Source organism: Wasmannia auropunctata, unplaced genomic scaffold, assembly GCF_000956235.1.
Source record: "Wasmannia auropunctata unplaced genomic scaffold, wasmannia.A_1.0 LD336033.1, whole genome shotgun sequence".
Lineage (NCBI taxonomy): Eukaryota > Metazoa > Arthropoda > Insecta > Hymenoptera > Formicidae > Wasmannia > Wasmannia auropunctata.
This window is the reverse complement of record NW_012026857.1, coordinates 82,195-87,636: the sequence shown is the minus strand read 5'-3', so window position 1 is coordinate 87,636 and position 5,442 is coordinate 82,195.

The following is a 5,442-nucleotide window of genomic DNA, read 5'->3' as shown; positions in this document are numbered from 1 at the left end:
TCTCTCTCTCTCTCTCTCTCTCTCTCTCTCTCTCTCTCTCTCTCTCTCTCTCTCTCTCTCTCTCTCTCTTTCTTTCTGTATATATGTATATATGTATATATATTTTTTTAATCTGTACGGAAAAGTTCCGACTTTACGATGGTTATTGTGATATTTACAACAAAAATTCATTTCATCCTGTAGAGTGCATCACATTTTTTGGAGACGTATCCTTACTTTTCGAGAAGTAGGTGAGAGAAAAAATAAATTAAAAATCGTTTTGTGGAATTATGCATATTTAAAGTTATGCAAAATTTTGATATAAATTTATGTATGCAAAAATTTTGTTGACTAGTACATATTAAAGACCCTTTAATAAGAGTCACGAAATAACGGATCCAATTTTGATTGGAACCGGTATTTTTTAACAAAAACCGCGAAAATAGCCATGGCGCCAAATGTCATTATCAATTAATATATATAATATATCATTATTAATTTTTTTATCTAATACTAAATTTTACAAAAAAAAACACTTTAATAATATTTTTAATATTTATCTGTATTTAGATGCCCATGTGTCTATAGGTTAATATACAGGGTGTCCCAAAACCTGCGAATTTCTTTTTAAGTGCGAATTCTTTAGAATATTCTAATTGTAAGACGAAAATTCTAATACGAATATGAGATCGAGACTATAATAGTTTTTAAATTAATAGCGATTAAAGTTGGCTAATCACAAAGCTGACATTTCGCGCGCTCATGCACAATGATATGACAAGTGATAAAGGTCCCACGAAGATCCTCTTAATAACGCTGAGATTATCATACAAATATGCAATAATATTTTTGCGAAGAAATTATTTTTTCTTTTATACGAAATCTATTTGTACATTAAATAATCAATTAAGAGAATGCTAAAGATCGGAAATTACCGACATTTGCATTCTAATGGATAACTCCGAAACGATTGAACGGATTTAAAAACGTTTTTACAGGATTAAAATAGACATAAAATGTCATCGCGCTAGGTATAAATTAGTAGTAAAAACAAAAAATATAAAAAAATTACCTTTTTTGGGGTATTATAACCTGTCACGTCTGACGTAAACATTTCATAAGTACAAAAGTTCTGCAGCTCATATGTACCTACAAAAAAAGTACTTAGCACGCATCATATTACTTGCACGAATAATACAAGACCTTTTGAGCTACGATTAGAAGCATAGAAAAACAATTATCCCTTAGAATGCAATTTGTGATAATTCGCTCGACTAAGGTAAAGACAGCAAAAATTGTGTCTGGCAGTAAGTACTGGATTTTCCAAAAAATGGCACTTCAATAAGTTAGATAAGGACATTCTACGTGTTTGAGTGAGACCAGGATATTATAAGAAGTTCATTTAGAGATATTGACACTGAAGAGTCTGCTTTATCGATCTCGTACAAAAAGCCAGACCAAAATTAGATGTTTTTCGCCTCTTTTCTGGACCTTTAATTTTGAAGCAAATTTTGTGCCAAATGATTAGTCATGATGAGACAATAATCACATAAAATTTTTGAGTTGAGCATATGACTGGTTTGCGAAATATAGGGGGTTGTTCCGTGTTAGATCACTATAGGAATGCGTCGACCGTTTGTTCGCATCAACAAGCCAAGTGCCGGTTGAGAGCCGCTGCCACGAGCGCGACTCGCTCAACGCAGCGCATGGAGCACGCGTGCTCCGCTTGTTTTTCTTTCTCTTTTTTCTCGACCGAGTCACCCTCGTGCGATCATCGCCGGCTGGCATGTCTGCGCGATAGATGAATTTTCATCTATCGCACACCTGCGTCAGAGGGCGAACTTCGGTCGGCGCTCCGTTTTACAGTCGAAATGATCACTTGCGCACCGATCGTTTTTCGGCTACGTCGTCAGTTAATTTCTCTCAACGCTGTGATTCCACGTAAATCATTTGTACTCGATATCGGCGGTGCGGGCGCGTTCGTGATCGAGAGTTCAGTGCTGCGGCTCGATCTTCGTCAAGAGCGTCCGGCGTGATCGCGGAAGAAAATATCCATCCGCGAACCGCGCAGAACTTTGCAGCAACAAGATTTCCGCTTGTCCGCCGACATTACGCACCACCTTATATGTATGTGTGATATTGTGCTAAATAAACGTTCCTGTTTTGTACCATCTCGCTTAAACAACCACGTCTTATCTTTCGTCAACACTATCCTCCATTCCCGACTCTTCATATACGAGTACATCAGCAACGCGAAACGTCCGTGACGCGACAGGGGTCAAAGTTGTGCCTATCCTTTGAGAATGTTCGACACTACTGTACGTGTTTTTATTGCCCTAATATTCATGTTAAAAAATAGTTCCGACAATATTTCATTGTTTTTTGGGTCGTTGGTTACGAAATCTAAATTCTGAAATCTAAATTCCAAAATTTAAAATGGCGGATCCAATATGGCTGCCCGATATTACGAAATTCAAAATAATCTAAATGAAAATCACTTCTCGGGGATATTTTAAGTCGCTGATTATGAATCTGTAGTTTGAATTCAAAAATTCAAAATAATTTGACTAAAGTTTACTTCATTGATGTCATTGAAGTAAAGCAGACGTCCCAAGCTGCATAGCTGTAACTCTTGCACAATCGGCTACCACCACCACGCGTTTTAGGGAAGGCTCACTCTAGTATATATATTTATATCTCACTGGTAAATGCAACATTTTGAATTTTGGAATTCATACTTTAGATTCATAATCAGCGACTTAAAAAATCTCCGAGAAGTGATTTTCATTTAGATTATTTTGAATTTCGTAATATCGGGCAGCCATATTTGATCCGCCATTTTAAATTTTAGAATTTAGATTTCAGATTCGTAACCAGCGACCCAAAAAACAATGAAATATTGTCCGAACTATTTTTTAACATGAATATTAGGGCAATAAAAACACGTACAGTAGTGTCGAACATTCTCAAAGGATAGGCACAACTTTGACCCCCTATATTTCGCAAACCAGTCATATGCTCAACTTAAAAATTTTATGTAATTATTGTCTCATCATGACTAATCATTTGGCATAAAATTTGGTTAAAAAATCGAGGTCCAGAAAAGGGACGATTTTTGGTTTTTTGGCCGACCTTTCAACATCCTTTTAATATCGCAACATATAAAAAAATATCAATACAATTACGAGATATTACGATATGTGTCAACTGTTAAAATAAATTTATAACTATATTCATTTACCTCGTATGGTGAATATTTTTGTAATAGAAATGTAATGTTTCAGTCTTAACTGTATTAATATATATTCAATTCTTTTCATGTTAAAAATGGTTTATCTATTACAAAAATATTCACGATCCGAGGTAAATGAACCTATGTTCATAAAAAATATCAATATAATTACCAGATATTACGATATGTGTCAACTGTCAAAATGAATTCATAACTATTTATGAATTCATTTTGACAGTTGACACATATCGTAATATCTGGTAATTATATTGATATTTTTTCATATGTTGCAATATTAATTGATTATTTAATGTGCAAATAGATTTCGTATAAAAGAAAAAATAATTTCTTAACAAAAATATTGCATATTTGTATGATAATCTCGGCGTTATTAAGAAGGTCTTTGTAGCACCTCTATCACTTAGTCATAATCATCGTGTCTGAGCGCGCGAAATGTCAGCTCTGTGATTAGCTAACTTTAATCGTTATTAATTTAAAAATTATTATAGTCTCGACATTTTCGTATTAGGATTTTTGTCTTAGAATATTCTAAAGAATCTGCATTTAAAAAGAATTCCGCGTGTTCTGGGACACTCTGTATATATGCATATACATATAGAGAAGACAGCGGGTAAGAGAAAAGATAAATTAAAAATCTATCAAAAGCTTCTATAAATTTTTAATTTATCTTCCCTCTCACCTGATGTCTTCTTAAAAAGTAAGGATATGTTACATCTCCAAAAAATTTAATGCACTCTACGGGATGAAATGAATTAATTTTGCAAATACGATAACCATCGTAAAGTTTAACTTTTCCGTATAAATTGAAAAAAAATAAAGCTTTGTACGATTTTTTTTCCGGAGTTACAGTATTTTCAAAGTTATCATTGCATTTTTGTCCAATTATTACCAGCATTAGCATTACTTGTTTAGTGCGCACCACAGAGAAGTTGCTGATCAAATTTTGCGTTTTGTGTGTGTATGTTTTTATGTGCCTGCGAGCGTGCATGTATACGTGTGTAAATGAAATAAAAATATTACCTCAGTTAAGATTTAAACCTGGACCTCACTAAGGCATGTGATAATATTTATCATAATACAATTTTTTGGAATTTTTAAGAATGTTTTTGGGCTGGAAATGGAATGGAAAAAGAATACATTTCATAATTTGGAAATTGAATAAAAAAATTATTTTTGGAACCTCTGTATGTATTGAACGCGACTCAGGTTCGTGGGAGAGACGACACGGCACAAAGAAAAGAGACTTAGCTGAGGGGACGAAACACGTATATTTAAAAGTTGGAAAAGCGTACAGAAATTTAACAAGTATTTGCACTCCCGCAACTGTTCGAAAGTGTCGACGCGATAGAATTTCTATAATCGGGTAAACCGCGCTAACGCCAAACGATCGAATTGAGATGCGGACGCGGGTGCCTTCTGGATGACAGCGAAAAGACACGACTAGCCTGAAACCCGAAAACCTCGGGTTTTTTATACTCGCGTTGTTGTCAAGTCACCGAGCATTCCTTTCCCTTTTTGAAAACAGGAAGTCAGTCCGATCAGCTGATTGTCACGGGGTGATCAGCTGACAACTGACCAGATGTTGTCGCCGAAACCATCTGGTCCCCGGATGTTTGTTATCTTGTTTATGCGAAACAAAACGCGCATCTGGTCCAAAGAAAAGATCGCTGGGAACGCTCATTTTTCCCAGTAATCGCGCAGATTTAACGATGAGTTTTGAACACTGTATGACTTTCCGAATTTATATCTTTTTATTATCCAAGTATTTATTTATTACGAAAATTTAAATATGAAATGTACTTTTCTACTATTTTCAATAAACTGTAATAGTAATTTCTTATGATTGTAGTACTTACCAATAAATAGTTGGATGCTGTACTGCCAGTAGACTCCCTTTTTTTTTGGGACCTAAAGTCCCTCTGAATCAGTGACGTCATCTTCTTTTTACATTACACAAAAGTTTTTCAACATACTAATCAATTAAAAAAAATCACCAATATATTTTATTAAAAATAAATTAAAACACTTTACGTAAATTTTTTGTCAGCAATAAATCTGCAATAGAAAGAAATAATAATAAGTTAATATCATCAATTTAATTTAAACTTAAATTTTTTTACAATTTTACGAAAAATTATAATAAAGAAACAATTAGAGTATAAACAATTAAAAATATCTGGTATGTATATATATATATATATATATACTAT